Genomic DNA, 18,787 nt, shown 5'->3' with positions numbered 1-18,787 from the left:
GAGAGGACACAAGCGACCTAAAACACCTTTATACAGGTTGGATGAAAATATCCAATAGGGCATGTGGGTTGCATTACACATTTATGTAAGTAGTAGTAAAGATCAACTGTACAATTAACTGGTTGTGCATCAGGCTGCTCAAACAGCTACATTTATATATTAAAAACCATTGGATAGTACTTTTGTACTAAATCTGAAAACACACAACTGATAATGTAAGATAATGATCCAGTATGGTGTAGTGGTCTGAGTACTGGACTAGGACTCTGAGAGACCAAGGTTCAAATTCCCACTCAGCTTTAGGAACTCAGCATACAACCTTGGATAAATCACACTCTCTTAGGCTGAATCCATGGAGGCATAATAATTTGTCCTTACTTCAGTCCCAGTCCAGTGGAACACACAATGTTCCTCTGCTTCTGGTGTGAAAACACTTATTTTCAGTGTCTGAAGGCTTTAAAGCCATTTTAAAAAACCACACCACACTATTATTTGTGGGGGGCAAGGGGAAGAAACAGATTTTTAAAAATGGAAATTGACTCCTGAATTGGGATCATGGTGGAATAGGGGGTGGGACCAGGTTGGTAGATGGTCACTTAAATCAGATGGTCACCTAGGTCACCTGATCATTTCTGCCACAGATAATTTCCTTGTTTGTATTAGTATCTGGAAAAGGCCATGTTGCCTTTGTGGGCTGGTGGTGTGCTTGGTGTTCATGTGCACATATTTTCAGGTCATCATTTCATCTTCCTGTTCTCCACTAGCTTCACTTTATAGAAGAGTAGATGGGCAATCAGAAGGAAGGGAAAACAAAGGCTATTTGATTAAGTGACTATGCAAATATGCACATGCATTGCTGCATTTAAAAAAAAATACTCTGCTGCTTCTGCAGTTATGTGGCAAGATATAAACTGATATGATGAACACTTGTACACAATAGAAGCACCCCGATGTGGCTATGTAATGGGAGTTCTTGTGGCTTTCCAAACAGAACTTAATTTGAGTTACAGCGAATGTATGTGACAGTGAAGGAGTCAAACTGGGGCAGGGGTATTACGGAAGCATCATGTAGATCCAGTCTTTGGTAAGAAGAAGGCACTGGCAAATCTCCTCTGAATGAATTTTGCTCAGGTACCATTGTGTACAATGGCATAGCAAAATGGTATCCCTTATATAAAATGGCAAAATCAAGCTTTGCTTCTTGGAATTTCAAAGCCATGGGTAGTTGAATCTGTGGATACAGGATCTATGGCTACAGAGGGCTGACTGTATCTATCGAGGTGATGAGCTCACTGGAAGTCTTCAAGGAGATGCCAAGGAACATCTTTTTGGGATCTAGATTCCTGCATCGAGCTGTGAATTTGATGAAACCACACACAAGGCCTCTTCCAGATACCTATGATTATGTGGTATGGAGGGTCATCCCACTTTTCATTTGCTAAATCTCTTTTCCTGGAAAGCTGCATTCTCTCAGAATTAACCAGAGTAAATAAATGTGACAGGATAAATACAGATATCCATTGGGAGAAGTGATGCTTCTCTTAAACAAACAAAGTGTTTTAGAAATCATTGCTATTAACTCAGTGTCTATCCATTAAAGTACGTTCTCTCTAACGATCGAAAAGTGAATACAGTTCTGAATCTTGGTACTACCTCCAAACCCGACAGCATTTACTTTCAAGAGCAATCACAGCCAAAAAAATAAAAATAAAAAATCTACATAAGGGCTTGATCTTTAGATTTTCCAAGAGCCTCCTGCAATGTGCTGAGAACCCTCCAAAATCAATAGGATGGGGCCTTGGCATTTTAAATTTGCATTCTTTGCACCCTCCTCTCCTCCCATCTTGGCCCCCAGTGCTAAGAATGTTGAAGCAGCACTGCACATATTCACAGGCAGCCTGAAAAAAAAGATAAGGGTTTAGCATGACAAGCTTATTTATCTGGAAGATATCCTTAAAGATTGGCAGCATCCTGTCAGGACTTCTAGACACTTATAAAAAAGTGTTTATTTCTATGATCTTTGCTGGAACAAAGTTGGCTGAAATATCTTATTCTAGCTGGAAGCCTGCTCTTGTAGGGAAGTCGAGTATTAGTGTAGCAGCAGGTTAAATTCCTACTGAGTATTTCAAGTTGGTTTATCATATTTTCCCCCATGACCTGCAATTTGTAAAAAAAAATCTGTAGTGAGCCAGTGAAAACACAAACATTTTAGGGCTGTTATCACATACTGCTGAAAGTGTTCAAATATGACCTTTGGAGACTGGAGCTCTTTAAAATGTTCAATCAAATAGCAAATATTAGTTAAATGTAAGATTCTTTTTATCAAACTGCATAAACGTGAATGCCTTATACATGTGAAATATACATGTTATTAGAAATAATCATGGAAAAGCTTCTATTATGGCAAGACTGAATAAGGCATGTACTGTATGAATAAACGTATAGCTGTACTGAGACTCCATTACAGGGGTTTCTTCCCATGCTTAATAAGCGGTATGAGTTTGAATATTTCTCCCCCCCATCCTATTAGACAATGGTGTGAACTGATGGTAATGTGCTTCCTGACTGTAATTTAGTTTCAGTCACATTGGTAGGGAAGTGAATGTGGAAAGGGATCTCCCAGCTTAAGGAAAGAAAGAGTATTAATATATTAATACTGTAATATATTATCATTTTGCCTCCATTATTTTTACCAACAGTTACATATTGTCTCCCAGCTTCCATCTTATCTCTATATGGTTGCAGGATTGGCAGGGATTGGTAACCAAGGACATGAATTTTGGATTTAATGGATTAGCCTTCCCTGACCCATAAATACCCTTGGCTGTGGAGCTCTTATCAAATAGCTGATCTTCACTATACTCCGTTGCAAGTAAGACAAATTCCTGCCATTCATTAGTTCATAGTACCAAGAACTTTGAATGCCTTAGGGACTTTGCACAAAGCACAAAGCCTAGCCCCAAACATATCCATCTAGAAGGCGCTGCTACCTTTCCAGAAAGGGAGCCTGGCATCTCCATTCAGTCTTCAGCAGATACCACCTTTTCATGATCCAACGTTATGGCTTCCTTTAGATCTTTGAACTCAGTGTGCTCTTCAGGACAATGTGATGACGTGCTAGCATTTGCATGGACCATCACTCTCTCATTCCCCCAGCTTGGTATCTACTCTTGTACCTTTGCTCTCTATCTTCCTGCCCAATAAAAACTCTGGTTTGGGATTTACCTTGCCACTAAGTATCCCCCTCTGTCTCCTAAGCTCTGGCCACACCGACATTTTAAATTGAAACTTGTTTGTCTCTTTCACTCCCATTTCCCTTTATTTCTTCCTTAGCTACCTCTGATTGCCTGTTATAGCTATACCATTCTTTCTCATTCATTCTGGATAACCTTGCTAAAAATATTTTCTTGACTAGTCCTGAAGCAGCCCAACATCTGGCAGAAACTGAACCAGGACCACAGGAGAAAGAGGCTTCCCTTCAACTAAGAATGTGTGAATCTATCTGCTTCTCTCTCTTGCGAGGTCAACTTTTTCATAACCTGTTCATAATTAACTTTGAGAATGTGGTTAAATTTGTATAAAAAAAGAACCAAATAACATTATATCTCATCCCAAGCTCCGGCCTCTCCCTCCCTTCCACAGAAAAATAGGCTCATACCCAGCCACTGGAGATATGTGTTCCAAGCAAGTGCAGTAACAAATTACAGCAAACTGTTGAAGACATGAAAAACGATGACTTCACCCCATTAGAAGAATGATTAATTCAAGCTGAATATGAAGATCAGATGGCCAAACCCAGCATCTAAGAACAGCATTTCTAAATAAGAACAAAAAACTTTCATTTAAAAAAAAAAATCAGTCCTTGCCCTAGGCTTTATTTTCTCTCTTGAATATACTGTGATGCAAGAATATATGATCCTTACAGTACAGGATTTAAACACATTTGCAAATGAGTTGCTGTATATGATATGTGTGGGGGATGTTGCGGTGAATAGTGCTGGGGAAAAAAGTCATTTCTCCAAGAATGGCATAGTGTCTTAACAATTCATAGTCAGAACAATACATTTTATGGCTGTGCTGTAGATAGTGTACCATCTATCATAACATATGCATCTCAGAATGCTTTCCAGAGTTAGTATTACAATTTCAGCAATAAATCATCTAGTTGTAAATATGAACAGAAGAAAGATATTAAGAAGAACTAGAAAAAAAGAGAACAACATTCTTATGATTTTAAATAGAAAGCTGCTTAAAACACTGCATACTTGAGTGGATTCTACAGCTTGATTTGTCACTGCTGGATAAATAATACAATTTTAATTTCATTTTAAGTATTTATTGTTATTATTGAATGACACACAGGTGTTCAGCAAGCAATAATTTCTGCTGTCGTTTTATTCATTTTTTTTCTTTTAAGAAGTTTTCTTTCTCTTAGAGACACACTGTACGATATGGTAAAATATGGTTCCATGTTATGTATCTGTTGGATTGCCAAATGTGGCTGAGGAGACTTTTAATAATAATAATAATAATAATAATAATAATAGAAATTATTTATATGCCGCCCAATCACTGGGAATCCGGGAGGCTTACAACAGAGGGGATAATACAAGGCATGATAGATAGATAGATAGATAGATAGATAGATAGATAGATAGATTAAATGAACATTTAATTTCTACATGTAATTTTACCTGGCTAAATTTATGGACCTAATTCCACCTCCTTAGTTCAGCTTTACTGTTTAAACCCAAATCATCCCTCTGGAAACTAAAACACATACCGCCCCATATACAATTTTGTTTCTATATTTTATATTATTTTTGTTCTTTCTTGTGTTTTCTAATCTCAATGTATTCTTTTTTTCTTAGCCCTGTATCATTAAAAACAATAACAGCAACAACAATGACAACGGGTTAAATTACAGGGATAGAGATTCCATCTAAACATTAAGAAGGATTTCTTTACAGTAAAAACTGTTTCAATGTGGATAGACTACGGATTTTATTGCATGGCTTAAAAACCCGACTTACCCCTGCCACATTTAAGTCTTTTTCGGGATAAAGTTGGGTATTATCACACATAAAATGCCACCGCTGCCAGCGCCTGGCTGAACCCCAGCTAACATTCTTATTTACTGTAAAATTTCATCATGAAGTGTATTAGGATCCAAATATTATTCTAGTAAGTGGAAATTGGGTTGATTTGCTTAAAAATGTGGATTCAACAACATACATAATGAAGTGATAGGCGAGGCTTATGTGCAGTGAAATCTACCAGGCAGAAATATTGGTTGCAAGCTTTTAATATTACTTGAATGTTGCCAACTTCTAGATCCTTTTGTGAAGTGAGAATAAAGGGAGGAGGAGATCAATTTATATTTTAAAAACAAGTTATTATATTTCCTTGTGTTTTTCTCTCTCCTGTTCTGTTTGATGTCTGTATTCAGAAACATTTGTCATCAGTTTTGAAACAGCAGGTATCAAATGCTTAGACCTGGTATAATAATCATAATGATTTGAAGAAAAATATTGAGCTCTGCGGAAGTGGCAATAAAGTGCAGAAACCAAGTATGTTCTCTCTCCTAGGATGAAGCTATTTACACTTCCTTAATAAAGCTCTATTCTCCCATGCCATCTGGAAAGAGAAATTTATTCTTTCTTTGTAAACTTTACATTTTTCAAAACTCACCAATCCAGCAAAAATTTCTCAGGCTTAAGCCTTCATTCCAGTCAATGAAAGAGGTCAGCTGTGTTTGCTATTGATTTCACCAAGGATTGTTCACTACTAACTTTTAGCTTGATGGAACCATCCTTCTGCATATACAGTAATAAATATACTCCAACTTGGAATTATGTAACAAACTCTAGTTTATGAAATAAAATCTCAGACACAGTGTATATTGCAGAGTGTGTTGAATGAACATCAGTAGAGGGGAGAGCTTTGCCCCACCCATTCCATTTTCAGTCACCTTTCCATCACCCTTCCACACTTGGCGGGTGACAGTCTGAAGTGCAGAGACTCTATTTGTGGAATAATGAGACTTCTGAATAGTATGTGTGCGTGTGCAGAGGGATGTTTATGGATAGCAAAGATTCTCCTATTCAAACAAAGAAAATGAGGAAGAAGGGGTGGGCCTAGCTAGGCACAGCTTCCATCCTTATGCATTGATTCGGCATGCTCTGTGAACGACTGAATAGAGGTTTATACAATTCCGGCCCTATTTATCTGGGAGTGAGTCTCTGGAAAAAAGAGGACTTATTTCTGACTCATGTATTAATGTGCAGTCTAAAAGAGAAATAATGGCAAATATTTTAATTAGGACTTACATCTTTGTAAATGGTGCTGTTGTTGTTGTTAACTGCCCTCAAGTTGACCCTGACTCATGGCAACTCTGTGGATGAGATATCTCCAAGCCTCCATGTCTTCCACTGCTCGGCTTAGGTCTTCTAAGTTCATACCCATGACCTTCTTAATTGAGTCTATCCATCTAGCATATGGTCTTCCTCTCTTTCTACTGCCCTCCACTTTTCCTAGCATTATTGTTGTTCTAGTGAGTCATGCCTTCTCCTGATGTGGTCAAAGTATGACAGTCTCCGTTTGATCATCTTGGCTTCCACGGAGAGTTCAGGCTTAATCTGTTCAAGGACCCATTTGTTTGTCTTTTGGGCTATCCACAGCACTTTTCCAGGACTACATCTGGAATGAATTTATTTTCTTCTTGTCTGCTTTCTTCACTGTTCAGTTCTTGCATCTGTACATGGTGATGGGGAATACAATGGCTTGGACAATTCTGATTGTAGTGCTCAGTTATATATCTTTACTCTTTAGGATCTTCTCTAGTTCTTTCATAGCTGCCCTTCCCACTCCTATTTTTTTCTGATTTCTTGACTGCAGTTCCCATTCTGCTGATTAATCAGCAGTCTGATTAATGTGGAACATAAAGAATGCAAGGATAATGACCACAGAGGACCTACATACATTCTACCTTGGCAATGAGGAAATCAAAACAGTAAAAGAATTGTGAAGGCAAAGGCTTTCATGGCCTGCATCCATAGTTTTTTTGTGGGTTTTTCAGGCTATGTGGTCATGTTCTAGAAGAGTTTTTTCCTGAGGTTTCACCAGCATCTGTGGCTGGCATCTTCAGAGAATGCCCGAAGATGCTAGCCACAGATGCTGGTGAAATGTCAGGAAGAAACTCTTCTAGAACATGGCCACATAGCCCAGACAACCCACAAAAAACTATAGTAAAAGAATTCCCATACCTAGGATCAAACATTGATCAGAATGGAGACTGCAGTCAAAAAATGGCTTTATGTGTATGTAAAACTGAATTGACTAGTTTTATACCATCATATTCACCTTAAAATTGCCGTGATGCTACATTGTATATGCATCAGTTACATAATGGTAACCAGTGGGGTGACTGATGTGTCATGGCCTGATGATCTATGCACACTGGAAATTGCAGTGAGGCTCATCAGAACTGCCCAATGCTCAGCCCTCTTGCCAGTACCCAAATGCACAAATTTGCTGTTCACTGATAGGATTTTGCTGTGTTTTTAACATTGTAGCTATAGATTTGTAAATTAGAAATGTAAACAGTGATTTAGGATCTCAGGCAATATTTTGTACAAAAAATTTGCCCTAATATGATTTTCAATTAAAATGCCTTTTTTAAAAAGAGCATTATTTCCTTGGAATAGAACTCAAAAAGCAGCATTATTGATTCTGTTTGGAGAACTTTTCTATAAGTAGAAAGCTGCCTAAGACATCTCATGAATTTGAAATAGGGAGGCAGGGTCTTGCTCAGATGTTCTTAGTAGCAGAACATGCACTTTGCATGCAAAATCCTCTGGGCTCTGTCACTGATTTTTCCAAGTAGAGGTTGATGAATGCACCAAATCTGAAACCCCAGGAAGCTTTTGTTAATCACTCCAGACAGTATTTGAGCTAAATGGGCCAAAGGTACTGTATGACTTGGATAAGGCAACTTGTTGTGTGACAAATGTTTTGGAAAATCTGTGTGTAGTTCAATGGTAGAGTGCATACTTTTCATGTAGAAAGCCCCAGGTTCAATCACTGGATAGGGAGGGACTTGATTGAAAACCCCACTGATGGTCAACTAGATGGACTATTAACCTGGCCTGAAACATTGTAAGAAAGCCAAACTGTGACTCCCTAAGTTAAAACTAAATCTAATTGCTCTAGTCCCATAGATCAACTGAATCTATTGCTTGGTGCTGAATCAAGACTTATGTAAATTCCATTGATTCAGTGAGTCTATTCTGTTTGCTGGTAATAGTTGGTATTTGACCTGCAGGTCTACTTCTCCATCTACCTCTTCCTCAGATAACATTCAGTAAATAAATAAGCATGATGTGACATCATTACTTACCAAATTTCCCTTCCACTCAAGTCCTCCTCTGCCCCACCTCAATCCACTCCATTGACTGCTGTTGGATGATGTGAGAAGGAATGAAATATGGTGAGAGTATATCATAAATTCTTTGCTAGCTACAGGCAGATGGGGAGAAAGAGGCATGGTGTCTGTTCTTTTTTCATTGCCAGCCACACGTCTCTCTTCTCACTACTATGACTTCCTCCCTTAGCCACTATGCTACAACACTAATTACCTCAATGGTAGGCTTTCTTGGGGCAAACCTATGCTGCCAAGCAAAGCAATGCATTTCAACACTGCTTTGGGGTGGAATAATGCGGAGAGATTACTTTTCATTGTGTAGCACTCACTAAAGAGAGAAATCACAGAATAGACATGCTACCTATTGACAATAAGAACCATTTTAATGAAATACATTAATATTTTATATGGCATCCTTCACACAAAGTATAATAACACTGTAACATTTTAGGTTTATATATAATGCTTCTTGTTCTGAAGACTAGGAGGTATACATGGGAACCTTTCCACTTGCGCAGATATTTACTGAGTTTGCTACAACTCTGGGGCATTTAAATACCACTTCAGGGGGAAAGGAAATAAAACCCAGGTGGCAGATCACCCTATGCACACAAATAACTTTAGCTGTGGCATTACTATTTGTTAGCCATTTAAAATAAATAATTAATAATAAATTGTTCATTTATTAACCGCTTTTCCAACGATCAAAGCGGTGTACAGAAATTGTTAAAAACAGACAATAAAAACAGTAGAAACCACATCTTAAAAGTACATAATTAAAATGGACTAAATGCGACCAAAATTTAAAACATCCAATGACATTATTAAAATCAAGAATCATAGATACTATACATCGATAGGGAAATATATTCTTAAACGGAATTAGGAGGGAAGGCTTGAAGGAAGAGATGAGTTTTTAAAGCCTTCTTAAAGGCTTCCACTGATCCACTAAGGCGGATTCCTTCAGGTAAGGCATACCATAGAGAGGGAGCCATTATGCTATTGGTGCAAACATTTAAGCAAGGTTTCCCAAACGGTTTCCGGAGCTCATGAAAGTTGTTATTTTGGACTACAAAACTGAGGTGTTGTGGTCCAAAAAACGTAATTTTCCCCAACTCTGACTACTATTGCCTTTTTACTCTATTGCAGGGAGTTGTTCCACATTGGGCAATATTTTATCCTCTCTCCAATTTGTCGTTGTTGTTAACTGCCTTTGAGTCAACTTCAATTCATGGTGACCCCATGAGTGAGACACCTCTAATCCCCACTGCCCTCAGCTGTTCTGCTCAGGTCCTGTAGGCTCAAGGTTGTGGCCTCCTTGGTTGAATCTATCCATCTAGTATGCAGCCTTCTTCTCTTTCTGCTGCCCTCCACTTTTCCCAGCATCATTGTTTTTTCCAGTGAGCCGTGTCTTCTCATTATGTGGCCAAAGTATGACAAGTCTGAACTTATGCATCTTGGCTTTCCCGGAGAGCTCAGGCCCGATCTGCTTCCAGATTCATTTCTCTGACTTTCTAGCTGTCCATTGTATCCTCAGCACTCTTTTCCAGCACTACATTCCAAATTAATTGATTTTCTTTTTATCTCTTCACTGTCCAGATGTCTCATATGTACATGGTGATGGGGAATGCAATGGCTTGGACTATCCTTAAAGTGTTCAGTTTTATATCTTTTCACTTTAGGATTTTGGCTGGTTCTCTCATAGCTGCTTAAACTTCTTCTGGTCTTTTTTTTAAACCTCAGTTTCTGTTCTAATCAATTATTGATCCTAGGTATGGAAAATCTTTAACTGTTTTGATTTTCTCATGATCTTGGCTGAATTTATGTAAATTAATGTAAATCCTCCATCATTTTGTTTTCTTAATGTTCAACAGTAATCTTGCCTTTCACTGTCTTTTAAGACTTTCTTTAGTAATTGTTCTATGTTTACATGGTGTTCCCATAGGAATGTGGTACCGTCTATCCAAGTGCAGATACAGATTTTAAAGATATTTCGATAGGACCATTCCAAGATGTTTTGATGTCTGAAACAAAAGCAAGATGTCACTCCCCATCTCACATGTAGAAGACAAAAACCCTGAGCTGAGTCTTGCTTCAACATTAGTGATGAGGCAATTGAGCAGTCAGGCAAATGGATCTTACTTCATCACTGTGAAAGGATAGCATCTTCCACTGAAAGACATCAGGGTATCTTAGAGGGACATATACAAGACTGTCTACCATTAATTTGTCACTACTCCTTAAGGCTCAGTGATTGATGCTCAGAATAATCCATTCTCTCTGAAGATTAGTAATGCTTGTGCTGTATTCAGACCCTGTTGTTGTAGGAAAGTCCAAATACCAAGCTTCCATTTTAAGATACACACACACACACACACACACACCAGTGCATGCCTGATGCCTAACTTTAAGCATTTCTTTAAAAAAAAAGTTTAGCACATGCTAACTCAGCTGGGACTAACAAGTAAAATGATGATCCTTTGGCTCAGTGGGATATTGCTAGTTAAATGAAAATGCTGTCATCATAGTGTGGCATATATAACATGTGTTGTTTCTACATCCTTCTGTCCTCTTGCTTCATTGATTTCATTTGATGCTAATTGGATTGCATTTGCCAAACTTGATATAACTTGTTATCCTGCCTGATTGACCTAAGCGACTTCTATGACTTGTTTTAAAGAAAACAAGGATCATGATTTGCTCAGCATTCCTTATCAGGCTAATGAAGAGCTCTGTGTGGTAGGGTTGATTATAACCAGAGATGATCTTTAGCATTCCTTAAAGATCAATAATTAAAAATAGAGTTATTGTACTGAAAGATCTATAATTCCTAAGCTATATTTTATTTTATTAAGGGGGGTATTTTCCATCATTCTGTCACTTAGCACAGGTCTATGTTTCATCTCCTCTGGCTGATTGCCATACATGGTAACTGAATGGCCACTTTGCAGGACAAGGGGATGTGGAGAAAAACTCAGAGGGTGAGAACTCAGAACATCATCCAGTCAAGAATTCATTCTCCATTTAAGGCTAAAGCCACAAAACATGTTCCTCTGTATATTCTTCATTTTTTCCCACCTGGCGTTCCAAAGGAAGATGCATGAAAACTGTTTCTGAGGATAAACTCGTGTGAGGAGAGTACCACATACTGAACTTTAGAGCAGTGACGGACTGTGCAGTGATTAATCTGTTTTAGGTCCGAATTTAAAGGAGTTATCTGAGGTGCTGCTCCCTATCCACAAAATAAGTTCAGCATCCTTTACAGTTCTGACTAAAACTCATAGCAGATATGCTCCAGCCACCACTGATCTGAAGTGACAGCATGATACCAGCTTTCCTATTCTTCCCCCCCAATAAATACATTTTATTATAATAAAGTAATACCTGCAATAAACAAGTTGAGGACAAGTTCAGAGTCTGATGACTCCTGATTTGTGGTAATTATTACTAAAACAAAGAAGTGAACAAAGCCTCAAATGAGAAGATAAAGGCATCTATCCAAAAGATCATAACCCTTATCAAGGAATCTATTTTAATGTCAATTAAAGCCATGAGGTCAGGGAACATGCCTGCCAAATCACCCTCTGAGGATGATCTTGAGGAAAGGACAACTTCTTCTGTCTGTGAAAGCTCTCTACACAGTTTCACACCCTGAAAAATCAAGGTGGAGGGGCTTGGAGAAAAGTTGTTCTCTAAAGTCACCCTGCTTGTGTATATAGTCATCATACTGACTATATGACGAGAGAGGCAGGCCGAGTTCTCTCTATTAATTGACACTTCAAATGGAATGCCTAAATATTAGATTAGATTAGATCTCCTTTGGTGAGTTAACAAACATCCTGAATAATACAGAATAAAGTGTGCAATCCTAAGTATGTTTATTTGGAAATAAGTCCTACCAGTCTAATACAGCTGACTCCCTATTTCTTGGTAGGTAGGATAACAGACTAATACAAATAAATTCAGTGGCTCAGATCCAAGCAAGGTTACAGACTATTTCAGCTTGTGTTTCATCACTTCTATGAAAAAACTAATAGGAGATTTTCAAAAATCCTTTGGGTTGAGATATGGTAGTTTTTAAAACATGTAATTAAGTGTTCGATTGTGACCATGTTTTTTAAATGGAAGTAATTTCATAGACTGAGAGGTCTGAATGAAAGTTAGATGCTTTCTATGCACATTCCCCCCTCTAAAGTCATAGGCTAGGAACCACTGATATCTAAAATAAATCCCATCAGAATTGATTACTCTCCCCCCTTCATTCCTCGATTCACCCTACAATCCCCTGCAAGGGGTTTCATGGCCATCTGGACCAGGCTTTTAGGGTATGGAGAGGGATTTTAGGAGGGAAAGGGGTCATATGTTTTGATGGAGGTAGTGAATTCTACATGGTTGCTTAGTGGTTAAGACACTGACTCTGATGACTGCAAGGCTGGCAGAGTGGAAGTTCGATATCCAAGCTCTTCATGACGGAGTGAGCTCTTGTCACTAGTCCAAGCTTCTGCCAACCTAGCAGTTCGAAAGCATGTAAAAGTGCAAGTAGATACATAGGTACTACTTTGGTGGAAAGTGCACCTTGGGGTTATGTCATGCTGGCCACATGACCTCAGAGTTGTCTTTGACAACATTAGCTCCCTCGGCTTAGTAATGAAGATAAGCACCACCCCCTGTAGTTGGATATGACAAGGCAATTGCATCAAAGGGGAAACCTTTACCTTTACCTTTACCTTTTAGTGAGATCTTTTAGTATGTTTCCAGTTGGATCCTGGCTGCATTCACTTACTTTCTTATTAACCACTACTACCCTCTACAGATTCATTCTTAGTGTCCAAATTGTTATTCCATGTACAAAGTCAAAGAGAGAGGACTGAGCCTGGTTCTAATCCTGCAGGTTTAGAAAGATAAACCCCAAAAGGCCGAACTACACTAGAATCTTTGAAGTACTTGCAGAATCATAAATCAAATTTATGTATATCTCATTGTTTCACTTAGTCTCCTCAACTTAGCAACATGGATTTAGCCCATGTATTTGTTTATTTAATTGTTTGCTTTAATTATATGTGGTCTTTTTTCTAGCATGGGTTTAAGGTCATTCTGCCTTCCCATCCTCACAGCAACCCTACAGGCTAACTCAAGCTACAAGAAAGAATGAGTACGCCAAGGTCACTAAGTGAAGCATAATGATTTGATGGAGTTTGAATCTGGATCTCCCAAGTCCTAGCCAAACACTCTGGACACTACCCTACATTAACAATTTATTGCTGATCAAATGGAATCATAGGTGGGATACAGACCGCGGTCTCCCGCCTCCCTGGTTTGCTCTGCAAGGGAGCCGCAGCGGCAAACCGCGCGGCTCTGTCATGGAACAAAAAGAACTCGCAAAAAGCGGGTTCTTCTTGTGGCGCGTTTGTGATGCCACAATGCACCAATGGTACACTTGTGGTGTCACAAGCATGGCGGGATGTGCGGACGCTAGGCATTCGTCACGTCAAAATGGCGGCGCTCATGTAGACAGGGTACCACCATTTTTCGCTCCCAGTACGTACTAGGTTTAGCCTAGTACGTACTAGGGTTAGGGAGCGTGTGAATGGTGCGTGCTCCCTAACCCTATTGCCGCCACTGCCACGCTACAAAATGGAAGGATGTATCCCGCCAAAGCTACTTACCCAAACTTTCTTGTGTTCTAGATGTAAAACTGATATTAGTTGTTGAAAACTATGCTACGTTTCTATAATATATAGCACCTACATTTTGAAGGGGATTTCCCCCAGATCTAAAAGGAGATATTGTTTGATTCAGCCCCTGCTCCTTTTTATTACAATATTTTACTACATTGTGTCTGATTTATTTTTTTAAAAAACTTCACCTTAGGCTATCAAATGCACACGATTCCACTCCATTCTCCCATGCAGGTGTCCCTTGAGGTGCATTGTTATGTTACAGTCTCACACTCCTTGTCATATCGTATTGTCTCTTTGCTACTTGGGCTAGCATTTTAAATCATGACAGAGGAGGCCCAGCCTCAGTGTATCAGCACCAGTTTGTGTTAATTTGAAATGCCAGGGCATCGTTTCTATAGGCAAACAAAAGAAATATCTATGAGGAAATATAATCATGAAGGTTGGAGGCCCTTTACAGTGAGTGAAATTGTAATTGCTGCAAGGTAAAAATCTCACTCTGCTCTGAATATAAATGGCACCACATGTCTTTAGTCTTACAATTAGACAACACAGAGGTCAACCAAGGACACATTTGTGCCTCTCCTGAGTTGCATCAAGTTGTGATCACTCTGCTCATATTTGGTGACCCCCACACAATGGACCATACCACCCAAAACTGTTCCATGAGGCCACTTTGATGGGGGATGCTAGAAGTTGTGGTTCCAAAAAGGTAACTTTTACAAGCTTTGCCTGTTGCAGGCTGATTGCACAACAGTCTACTCAATAATGTATCTTTCTGAAGACGGAACACTGGGGCAGACTGTGTGCACCATACAGTTCAAACCTGCCTACATGGATGTGTGTTCTTATTGTATGAGAAACAATATACACTTTAATGCCTTTGCATTCATGAAATAACAGATAATATAAACAACTAATTATTGTAGATTAGAAAAGAGGTTGAAGACACATTGCACTCTAAGGATTTATCTACATAGCTCCAATTAATGCTGATAGGTGTTGTGCTCCTGATTCCCACGAGATCATAAATACAATTACAAGGAAAAAAAGCATTTATATTACAGAGCACATTTCCATTCCTTTGAGTTACCAAGTACATCAACATTCATTAGGGTGTAAATCTACAGGATATTTTCAAGGGCCTACTTAGGAATTGTAGAGTTCTAAAATTGTGGAGAAGGTTGTTGTCCCAAAATGTTTAATCAAAGAATGAAATGTAGGACCAGAGGCCCTTCTTGTCTAGTACATAAATACTTAAGTATAGTTGTGAACTGGGATAATTTGTCTGAGTATAGCTGGGCATTGATGAATCGGTTTATTTCCAGTTTGCTTAGTTTTCTTGAGTGTTCACAGGTCCATTCCATTCCATTCCACTTTTACATTACATACCCATGGGCTTTTAAAATCCTTACGGAAATTTGCATTTCGTTTCAAGACATGGTTATGAGATAAAAATGGCAACTGATATTCAGATGTACAAGGCCTCTATGCCATAACCTGGAAAAGTTACTTTTTGGACCACAACTTCCAGAATTCCTCAGCCAGCATGACTACTGGCTGGGCAATTCCAGGAGCTGTAGTTTATTAAATACATTTTCCAAGCTCTGCCCTGTAATCTGAGGTTCCATATTGTTTGCTTTATGGATAATCATTGTTGACAAGATTTATTTTCCCATGAATTTGTCTGCTCTCTTTTAAGCAGAGTATGGGAAAATACTTTTAGGGACTGCAGCTTCCAGAATACCTGCCTGTGCAGCCAGTTATAGTAAAAAAAATAAAATAAAATTTTCTTGCTCTATTTTTAAGAAACTATCTAAACTGAGGCCTACTGGAAAGCCCCCTTTGTCTCCCATCAGTGGAAGCAATGCAATGTGGCAGGACAAGAGGAAAGGCCTCCTTCATTGTGGCACCCCATTTGATGAATGCTGAACGCTTGAAGGACTGATGGGTGCTGATGTGCATTGATCAGGGAACTGGACCTAATGGTCCATAAGGCTACTTCCAACTCTATGATTCTAGGATTCTATGACATTGGCTTCATTACAATGATAAGTCAAAACACAGCTTTTGATCAAAGCCTTTGTGAACTAATTGATTTCCTCCCAAATGTACCTGTACATGGTTTTAAACTTTTAAGTTATTCTAACTTGTATAATAAAAATTTAGTTTGTTGAAATTATTATTATTTACTTGAATTTTGAATAGTTTCAAGCTTTTAATTTTTTAATTATAGCACCTTGAGATCCTATGGTATGGCAGGATGCAAATACAGCCATCCATGGATTGGAGCATCCGCAAATGACCACACCCTATTCTTCACAGTGGTGGGTTTTGCATGTGGCTGCGCCAGCATGGTTACATGTGTGTCACATTACCATTGAGAAGAATGGAACTTGAGGAGTTTTGCCATTCATGGAAGTGGGGGTGGTCCAGAATGCAACCCCTGTGGAAACCAAGGGGTGACTATATTTTAATAAATGAAATAAAATCTGATGGCCATAGTACAGTCAGCTGTCCGCATTTGTGGCTTTGCCTTTTGAGGATTTGATTATTTATAGTTTTGATTAATATGTTCTCTCTAGGAATCTCTAGGTCTTCCAGCATGACTCTGCCAGAAGTTGACCATAGAGTTGTGTTGGAGAACCTACAACTTCCTAGAGAAAACATTTCTTTAGGCATGTGTAGGTCCTCCACCATGATTCTATGATCATCTTCTGGCAGATGTTGGCAACAGAGTTGCACCGGATGACCTGGAGATTCCTAGAAAGGTATTCTCTCAGGTAAAAAGAATAGTGTCATTTTTTATTTGAGATTTTTCCACATTCATTGGGTTCCTTCAAGCCCAGTAAATGTGGAGGGACTACTGTAATCACATCTCCTCACTGTAATTTTAAAAAGGCATTTATGTGTTGGATCTAGATTTAGGGGCATTCAACTGGGCTGGGGGGAAGAGTCTTCCACACCCCATTCTCTCCATGTCAGTCCCTTCAGGTCCCTGAAAAAAATATTTATTTACTGTATTTATACCCTGCTCTTCAGCCCTAAAGCCTCTCAGAGTGGCTCACAGATAGTTATTCAGACAGTTCCTTGCCCTCAGGCTTACAATCTAAAAAGACATGACACCAAAGGAAAAGGGAATGGTGGTGGGGAAGGGGATCAAGTCCAGTGGTATACCACATAGAGGGAATGGGGAATCCTACTGCATGGGGTGAACTGTCATGTAGAAGGAAGGAAGGAAGGCATCTTCTAGGAGTAGAGTCTTTCTGTCAAGAGATCCTGGATTCACCACCCCATGTGCTGTGTGAAGTAGTGATTTCTTTGGTATATGAACTGACAGTACTGAATCATTGGGCCTTACTGCATTGCCCCTGGGGACATGATGGGGGTGTGATGAAAGGGAGCGGGATGAAAACAAAATGGGTGCCATCACCCATTCTACCAGATAGCAGAACGTCATCACCACCACTGGCGGAAGTTCTCATTGCATTCTGGATCCATCCCAGAGGAGACGATTTTCATGAACACTTCTAAACAGTTCCTGAAAATCGCCTCCTCTGGGATGGATCTGGAACACAATGGGAACTTCTGGTGGTGGCACTGGTGTTCTGCTGTGCGGTAGAATGAGTGATAGCACCCATTCTGTTCTCATCCCACTCCCTTTCATCACACTCCCATCACATCCCTGGGGGCAATGCAGTAAGGTCCTCTCACACAGAATAAATGGAGTAAGCGGATGCAATCATATAACACACTTAAATAGGGCACAGGATATACACTCTGGGAGAGAAGAGGTGGAGAAGCAGGAGGAAGAAAAACCTAGGTAATGTGCTGTTCCCTGATATAAATGTTCTTATTTTATTTACATCTTTCACGAATAAATACTAGATGAGGGAATTATATATATCTAGTTAATATTCTCATACTGGCCAGGGAGAAACTTGAAGCTTCACTTCAGACTGAATCAGAAAATTGCAGTGGGTGCCATGAAGACATTTGTTTTTGTTTTTTTTTTTAAAAAAATCATAACAGTGAACACTCACTGGCATTTAAATACTGGTGGGGTGGAGCTCATTATTATGTACTGTGGACCCTTCCTGTGGATGGGATCCTTCCCATCCAAGGGGAACCAAACCACAAGAGTTTGGTTCCACCCCTGTCAATGGCAAAAAACCACCAATGGTCACTCCCAGTATTATTCATTGGCAGTGATGTGCATGTAGACAAATAAGAGCCACTGAATGCTGTTTCCTACAATGGCCCATTTTCTGGGCTCGATGGGAGAGACTTTTGTCCTGTGTTGCTCCCAGATTGCAGAATGCACTCCCCTTGGTGTTGCAATCAGTTTTGCTCTTCTGGCTGCTGTCAGGTAGGGTGTGAAGGTGTGTCTTCTCAATTTGGCCTTTATAAAGGTAAAGGTTTTCCCCTGACATGGATGTCTAGTCATAACTGACTGTAGGGGGTAGTGCTTATCCCTGTTATTAAGCCAAAAAAACCCGATGTTGTCTGAAGACAACTCCATGGTCATGTGGCCAGCATGACTGCATAGAATGCTGTTACCTTCCCGCCAAAGTGGTACCTATTTATCTACTTGTATTTGCATGCTTTTGTATTGCTAGCTTGACATAATAATAATAATAATAATAATAATAATAATAATAATAATAATAATAATAATAATAATTTT

The sequence above is a fragment of the Sceloporus undulatus genome, chromosome 1 (assembly GCF_019175285.1).
Source record: "Sceloporus undulatus isolate JIND9_A2432 ecotype Alabama chromosome 1, SceUnd_v1.1, whole genome shotgun sequence".
Taxonomy (NCBI): domain Eukaryota; kingdom Metazoa; phylum Chordata; class Lepidosauria; order Squamata; family Phrynosomatidae; genus Sceloporus; species Sceloporus undulatus.
This window is presented reverse-complemented; position numbering follows the sequence as displayed.